The following is a 9,082-nucleotide window of genomic DNA, read 5'->3' as shown; positions in this document are numbered from 1 at the left end:
CCGGAAGCGCTTCGCATCGCCGGCGGGATGGCTGGGCCAGAAGGCGGCGTGGGCGCCGCAGTTTAGTTCATTATGTTAGGTCTCTTATGTATTAGTCTCCGTCGGCAATTGGCCTTAAGCCAATCCTAATTAGGGCTGTCGATGTGTTATATTTCTGTCATGCACGTAGTGGCTAGGATCGGCGACCGAGCATCTTGGGGCGTATGGGTGGGCTCCGTCGCAACCCTCGTAGTCCGGCTGTGTAACCATATACTTCTGTTTTCAGTAGATTTATGTGGCCTTCAGAGAACTCTTTGTTGTTTCCATGATTAGCAACAACCTAGTTTTTCTGAGCTCAGGGCATCACCTCATCGGCAAAGTGGGCAACGATCTGCGAGCTAGCTGATAGTCACCGCACCTCCATCTTTTGCCTCCAAGTGACCAAGATTGAGTGTTGGTTGCCTGTGATTGTGCGGGAGTTGGGCGGTAGGCGCTTGCAGGGGTGCCCCGTTTTGCCGGCCACCGATTCAAGGGGTGGCATTTCCATTTTATGGGATAAAGATTGTGTCGACGTATGCACGCACTTCATAGGGCTTTTTCTCCATCACCGCCAAAGTTACTCTGCTAGCTGGTGGCCATAGTTTCTGGATGACTTCAGTTTACGGCGCGGTCGACGACGCGTGGAAGGACGCCTTCTTATCTGAGCTGGCCACTGTTGCCCCGCCGATCGTTGAGCCCTGGGTGATCAACGGTGATTTCAATATCATCTATGAAGCCAGAGATAAGAGCAATCTGAACCTGAACAGACGCATGATGTGCATGTTCAGAGCCGCGATCGACATGGCAAGGCTGCGCGAGATCAAGTGCATGAACAGGCGCTTCACGTGGTCCAACGAGCACCAAGATCCAACAATGGTGAGCATCGACAAGTTTTTTTTAATTAGGAGTGGGATGTGATGTTCTCCTCGTTCATGCTCATGGTTGCGGCTACTGCATGCTCGGATCATTGCCATTGGTGCTAGTGAGCGCGACGGCGCCCCGTAGCAAGCCGCGGTTCCGGTTCGAGGTATTCTGGCCCCATTTCACACAATTCCAGGAAACTGTGGTGCACGCCTAGGACAGACCCGTCGACCTCCAGTGCCTCTTTGCTTGGCTGAGGAAAAAGAGGCAGAGGATGGCCACGGGCCTGATGATTTTGGCTAGATCTCTGTTCAGCGACTCCAAGGTCCAATTCCATCTAGCATCTAAGGAAATTCTCCACCTGGATATCGCTGAGGAAATGCGATGGCTCACCCCCATCGACTTCGAGCTACGAAAATAGTTGAAGCAGCGGATCGTTGGCTTGACTGCAATCGAGAGAGCACGCAAGAGACATGCCTCCCGTATTGAAGGAAATATGCCCTACATGCAATAATAAAGTTGTTATTTATATTTCCTTATATCATGATAAATGTTTATTATTCATGCTAGAATTGTATTAACCAGAAACTTAGTACATGTGTGAATACATAGACAATACAGAGTATCCCTAGTATGCGTCTACTTGACTAGCTCGTTAATCAAAGATGGTTATGTTTCCTAACCATAGACACGTGTTGTCATTTGATAAATGGGATCACATCATTAGGAGAATGATGTGATGGACAAGACCCATCCATTATCTTAGCATTATGATCGTGACAGTTTTATTGCTACTGCTTTCTTCATGACTTATACATGTTCCTCTGACTATGAGATTATGCAACTCCCACATACCGGAGGAACACCTTGTGTGCTATCAAACGTCACAACGTAACTGGGTGATTATAAAGATGCGCTACACGTGTTTCCGAAGGTGTTTGTTGGGTTGGCATTGATCAATTTAGGATTTGTCACTCCGTGTATCGGAGAGGTATCTCTAGGCCCTCTCCGTAATGCTAGTCACTATAAGCCTTGCAAGCAATGTGACTAATGAGTTAGTTGCAGGATGAAGCATTACAAAACGAGTAAAGAGACTTGGCGGTAACGTAATTGAACTAGGTATGATGATACCGACCATCGAATCTTGGGCAAGTAACATACCGATGACAAAGGGAACAACATATGTTATTGTGCGGTTTGACCGATAAAGATCTTCGTAGAATATGTAGGAACCAATATGAGCATCCAGGTTCCGCTATTGGTTATTGGTCGGAGATGTGTCTCGATCATGTCTACATAGTTCTCGAACCCGTAGAGTCCGTATGCTTAACGTTCGATGATGATTTGTATTATGAGTTATGTGATTTTATGACCGAAGTTTGTTCGGAGTCCCGGATGAGATCACAGACGTGATGAGGAGTCTCGAAATGGTCGAGACATAAATATTGATATATTGGATGACATTATTCGGACACCAAAAGAGTTCCGAGAGGTACCGGGCAAAAATAGAGTGTCGGAGGGGTTACCGGAATCCCCCCGGGGAAGCAATGGGCAATCATGGGCCATAGGGGATAGAGAGGACAGCCCACATAGGGGAGGCTCTCCCCCCCATGGGGAGTCCGAATAGGACTAGGGGAGGGGGCACGGCCCCCCTTTCCCTCTCCCTCTCCCTCTCCCTTCCTTCCCCACTTCCACCAGGTGGAATCCAACTAGGACTTGGAGTCGTAGTAGGATTCGTTTCCCCTGGCGGGCCATGCAAGGGCCGTCCGGCCTCCCCCTCTCCTCCTTTATATACGGGGGCAGGGGGCTCCCCAAAGCACATCAAGATTTCTCTTAGCCGTGTGCGGTGCTCCCTCCACAGTTTACACACCTCGGTCATATCGTCGTAGTGCTTAGGCGAAGCCTTGCGTCGGTAACTTCATCATCACCATCATCACGCCGTCATGCTGAAAAAACTCACCCTCGTCCTCAAATGGATCAAGAGCACGAGGGACGTCATCGAGTTGAACGTGTGCTGAACGCGGAGGTGCCGTACATCCGGTACTTGGATTGGTTGGATCGCGAAGACGTTCGACTACATCAACCGTGTCACACTACAAGAAACCTGTTAATCCATGACGGATTTTTTATGACATTTTCGGATACTATCATGGATGGCCTGGTACAGCCCCGCAAGCCTGCTACAAGCCCGCCCAAGCCCTCATAACCTTTATACACATATAAAAAGCTAACCCTAAACCTCATCCTCACTTCCTTCCCCGCAGCCCCTCCTGATTCCCCATCACCCCCGCACAGCGCCGCCGTAACCCGCCTCCGCAACCCACCTCCTCGCTTCCCTCCTCCAATAGCTCGCCGACGGCCCTATCCTCCTCACCTCGAGCAACTTCTAGATATGCATCATTCTCCACCCACCCATCAATCTCACAAACAATCTCTCTCTCTCTCTTGTATGAATCCACACAACGCAGCCAACGTCCGCCGATTCTGGTGACGTCCACCACGGCGCAACACACACAAGAGCTGGTCTCCGACCACTCTGTCCTCCAGGACGGCAGGATCCACAGCTCCCGTTCTCTGGCGCTCGCCCCGCGACCCCTAGCCAGTGGCTAGGGTTTCTACTACGACTTCACTTCCATCGTCAGCGCGTCTCCGGTGCCTCTGCTCCGTAGCGCACTACGCCCCCTCGCGCCCTCTACGCCTCCTGGATGGCTCCGCCTAGCTCGGTGCGCTCACTCGCGTTGGGTTGCATGGCAGTGACCGCAACCTCCTCCGTTTGGTCTCTGGCATGGCTGTGCAGCCCATGGCAACCTCCTCTGCCGCATTAGAACCACCGGAGGCCCTCTCTTGCCCAGGTGAACACCCCAAATCCCATCTTCCTCTCCCCCTGCCATCTTATTTTCTTGGTAGAATGTGCGTTGACTGACTGAAGCGTGTTCATCTGTATATACCTGCACAAGTTCCTGTACAATGAGGGAAACTGAAGGAAGTATTTTGTAGTTAGTAATTTTTTGGGTTAATATGCACATCACTTATACATATATATTTCACTTCTTTGGCTGAGGTAGTTTTGTTGGTTAATATGCACATTGTAGCCTATTTCACATAGTAATTTTGTAGTTTTTGATTTGATAGGGATAGCAGAGAAGTGGATGTACGACGGTGATGTTGATTGTTGTCTGCCGGTGTGAACCAGCAAATTTGTCGAGACAAGTGACCAGTTCATGGAAGCGTCCAAGTGGAGCTAGCTCAACAACTCATGAATCTGAACACCCCTATTTCATTAGCACACTCTGAATTATGTTGGTGGCCTGAAACTGAAGGCCAATTAAGCTAATACCTTTAATAATGCGTGCTCACTAGCAAAGGAATAATGGTATGCAATCATCAATTGCTACTTTATTCCAATATTTTTGAGTTTTGATTCATACATACATCTGTTGACCAAGATATCATATAGCCACGATCCTATTGTAGCATTACTACATGGATTAGCATAGTTAATTCATAGAAGAAAATGTGGTGTACATTCATTTGATATTAAGTTATATCAGCTTCCCAAAATTGTTGCAATCATCTTTCGTGTAGAGTATATAATATATTTTTAGATCTGGTGGTCAAGTTTACAACATGGTTGACTGTACAAAATTGTTGTGACTTATCATCAATATTTCTAGATACATTTTTCTATATTTTTTGTTGTTCCAACGTGCATACAATGTGCAAAGTCTTTTGCATCTATTCAAGCTAAACCTGACTACAAGCATGGAAACCCTCTTTCTTTAACTAGGACCCGACTACATGGAAGCCCTCTTTCTTTAACTAGGACCTGACTACAAGCATAGAAGATATGCATCACTTCCTTAAATGCAACAACTAATAAGAATTTCATTTAGACATATATTCTCGTCTTTTGCATCTATTCAAGCTGAACCTGACTACAAGCATGCAAGTCCTCTTTCTGTAACTAGGACGTTATTTTCTTTGTTGAGTATGACTAAAACATACATGGAAACTATTGATTGGTTTGTAATTCATGTGATTCTGACCTACTTGCATTAGTATTAGTATAAGCATGGAAGGAAAGTATTTAAGTTCCCTACAAGACTAGGAAAAATTGTAAGCCATCTACAAATATCTAATGTTTGTTATAATTTTGGACAGATCACATTATTATTCCCAGTTGGTGCTTGCTATCACATCTTATTCAGGCTAAATCCTTTTTTCAACATATCAAGTCATATACTCAAATATACGGATATAGTATAGTCGAGTTTTCCTTAGTATTTAACTGTTGTTCAATTATGTATAATTTCAGCACCTGCCAAAGCATTTTAATCATCCAATAAACTGAACTATGTGTAGTTGGAATCAGGTGAAAAAGAATGGGCGAAAGTAACAAACTGGAACTGTTTTCAAACTGATAAGTTCATAAATTCACGGCACCTATTTACTATTTTTACTAGTCGTAAATTGTAACCACACCATAAACAATGGAGAGACATGGCCAGTCTGTACTCTATGATGCAAGCTCAAAAAGGTTGCATCATAGTTATCCCAATGGCCCAGCAAATGCACCAGGATTTTTGGATGATTATGCCTTTTTAATCAATGGCTTGTTGGATCTCTATCAATATGGTGGTAAGATACAGTGGCTTATGTATGCACTTATGTATCTAGTTAACATTTGTGTGCGCTACATTACAGTAGTAGTCTGGTTTGATTCCATAAGAGGTTTACATTTTATGGTACTATCAACATGTAAATCATTTACATAATAGTGATTATTCTCGCATCTCTTTATTCCTCTAATTACTCTATGATAACACGAAACTATGTGTTCTAATTTTCTTTCTCAAAACATGCAATTGGTTAGGCTTTTTCTGTAAAGATTTGCTATGCACATAGTAGTTTTGTATATACATTTTAGAATAATGTGAAATTAGAATGATGGTTCAGATGATAATAACTACTGTTGTTATTGTTGTAATCAACTTGCTATTTTGTAACATAATCTAACTTTGTTATACAGGTTTCCTTGGTCAGGACTGCAAAGAAAGTTTGAGTAGCAAAGGTGAAGTTGATGATTAAGAGGGTCTGCACAATGTTGTATATTTCTTATGTAATGACGTGTAATTTGTAAGAGGGGCGTGTGAACAGATGTTGGATGTAAATGACCTTTACTTGGTGAAATTATTGAATGAAAATTTATGAAATGGGTCAAAATATGGCCCTGTTCAATGGAAATTAATTGGGTTGTGAAAACTCGTTCGAATATGTGTAATGGGTTGTGTTGTAGCTGGCTGGATGAATATCATGGTTTGTATTGAAATAAATGCGATAATGGGCCTGATTAGACAAAAATAATTAGGCCAATGGCTATGTAGGATGCCACGTCAGGTCCACGTAGATGCCATGTCGGATCCATGTTGGTACAACATTATGTCAGTCCATGACGGATTAGTCTGTCATAGAGGACCGGGCTTGGGGCGGGCCGGAGGGGCCTATGGATTGTTCGGTGACGGCCAAAATCCGTCATGGTGGTGCAGTTGTTCAATTATGACGCGATATACATGACAGATTCCAAATCCGTCATGGACCGCCCTCCTTGACGGTTTTGCACTATTCTGTGACGGGACGAATCCGTCATGGATTAACAAGATTCTTGTAGTGTCACTAAACGGTTCCGCTTTTGGTCTACGAGGGTACGTGGACACACTCTCCCGTCTCGTTGTGATGCATCTCCTAGATAGATCTTGCATGATCGTAGTTTTTTTTTGAATTACTACGTTCCCCAATAGTGGCATCCGAGCCAGGTCTATGCATAGATGATATATGCACGAGTAGAACACAAAGACTTGTGGGCGATAATAGTCATAATGCTACCACCATCGTCTTACTTTGATTTGGTGGTATTGTTGGGTGAAGCGGCCCGGACCGAGATTACATAACCGCGTTCATGAGACTGGTTCTACCGACGTGCTTTCACACAGGTGTCTGGCGGGTGTCTATTTCTCCAACTTTAGTTGAAGCGAGTTTGACTATGGCCAATCCTTGTTGAAGGTTAAAACATCACACTTGATGAAAAATCATTGTGGTTTTGATGCGTAGGTAATAACAGTTCTTGCTAGAAGCCCGTAGCAGCCACGTAAAACTTGCAACAACAAAGTAGAGGACGTCTAACTTGTTTTTGCAGGGCTTGTTGTGATGTGATATGGTCAAGACATGATGAGATATAAATTGTTGTATGAGATGATCATGTTTTGTAACAGAGTTATCGGCAACTGGCAGGAGCCATATGGTTGTCGCTTTATTGTATGAAATGCAATCGCCGTGTAAATTGTTTTACTTTATCACTAAGCGGTAGCGATAGTCGTAGTAGCAATAGTTGGCGATACGACAACAATGCTACGATGGAGATCAAGGTGTCAAGCCGGTGACGATGGAGATCATGACGATGCTTCGGTGATGGAGATCATGAGCACAAGATGATGATGGCCATATCATGTCACATATTTTGATTGCATGTGATGTTTATCTTTCATGCATCTTATTTTTCTTAGTACAGCGGTAGCATTATAATATGATCCCGACCTTACTAAATTTCAAGGTATAAGTGTTCTCCTTGAGTATGCACTGTTGCTACAGTTCGTCGTACCGAGACACCACGTGATGATCGGGTGTGATAAGCCCTACGTTCACATACAATGGGTGCAAGCCAATTTTGCACGTGCAGAATACTCGGGTTAAACTTGACGAGCCTAGCATATGTAGATATGGCCTTGGAACACTGAGACCGAAAGGACGAACATGAATCATATAGTAGATATGATCAACATAGTGATGTTCACCATTGAAAACTACTGCATCTCACGTGATGATCGGACATGGTTTAGTTGATTTGGATCACGTGATCATTTAGATGACTATAGGGATGTCTATCTAAGTGGGAGTTCTTAAGTAATATGATTAATTGAACTTTAATTTATCATGAACTTAGTCCTGATAGTTTTTGAATGTATATGTTGTTGTAGATCAATGGCCCGTGCTACCGTTCCCTTGAATTTTAATGCGTTCCTAGAGAAAGCTAAGTTGAAAGATGATGGTAGCAATTACACATGCTGGGTCTGTAACTTGAGGATTATCCTCATTGTTGCACAGAAGAATTACGTCCTGGAAGCACCGCTAGGTGCAAGGCCTGCTGCAGGAGCAACTGCGGACGTTATGAACGTCTGGCAGAGCAAAGCTGATGACTACTCGATAGTTCAGTGTGCCATCCTTTATGGCTTAGAATCAGGACTTCAAAGACGTTTTGAACGTCATGGAGCATATGAGATGTTCCAAGAGTTGAAGTTAATATTTCAAGCAAACGCCCGAGTTGGGAGATATGAAGTCTCCAACAAGTTCTATAGTTGCAAAATGGAGGAGAATAGTTCTGTCAGTGAACACATACTCAGAATGTCTGGGTACCATAACCACTTGACTCTGCTAGGAGTTAATCTTCCTGATGATAGTGTCATTGACAAAGTTCTTCAATCACTGCCACCAAGCTATAAAGTCTTCATGATGAACTATAATATGCAACGGATGACGAAACGATTCCCGAGCTCTTCGCAATGCTAAAGGCCGCAGAGGTAGAAATCAAGAAGGAGCATCAACTGTTGATTGTTAACAAGACAACTAGTTTCAAGAAAAGGGGCAAAGGGAAGAAGGGGAACTTCAAGAATAATAGCAAGCAAGTTGCTACTCCGGGGAAAAAGCCCAAGTATGTACCTAAGCCTGAAACTGAGTGCTTCTACTACGAATGGAGTGGTCACTGGAAGCAGAACTGCCCCAAGTATTTGGCGGGTAAGAAGGATGGCAAAGTGAAAGGTATATTTGATATACATGTTATTGATGTGCTCCTTACTAATTCTCGTTGTAGCGCCTGGGTATTTGATACTTGTCAGGGGGATGAACCCCGGGCAGGCAACGGAACCCGGATCCTTTTCAAAAATTACGGGGCCAACATCGCCCCTCAAGCCGGCCCGCGCTTGGCCGGGTCACTCAATCCGGCCAAGCCCCTTGACCCGGCCGAACTCTCCGACCCGGCCTGGTTCCTCGACTCGGCCCCGACAACAAGCTCAAGGCAGACGAAACCGGCACACCAAGACTTCTCCAACAAGCCAGCTCCACCCTTGCGTGTTCCTCAACCCAGCCACGGGTC

General features: G+C 44.6%; 1 pseudogene; it reads right to left on the bottom strand.

Moving 5' to 3' along the window:
* Nucleotides 1-638: 638 nt before the first annotated feature.
* The window catches only part of LOC123084172 (uncharacterized), a 144,482-nt pseudogene continuing 136,038 nt past the window's right edge, over nucleotides 639-9,082 (bottom strand).

The sequence above is a fragment of the Triticum aestivum genome, chromosome 4A (assembly GCF_018294505.1).
Source record: "Triticum aestivum cultivar Chinese Spring chromosome 4A, IWGSC CS RefSeq v2.1, whole genome shotgun sequence".
Taxonomy (NCBI): domain Eukaryota; kingdom Viridiplantae; phylum Streptophyta; class Magnoliopsida; order Poales; family Poaceae; genus Triticum; species Triticum aestivum.
Note: the sequence above shows the minus strand (reverse complement) of the source record. Positions and strands in the feature narration are given on the sequence as shown.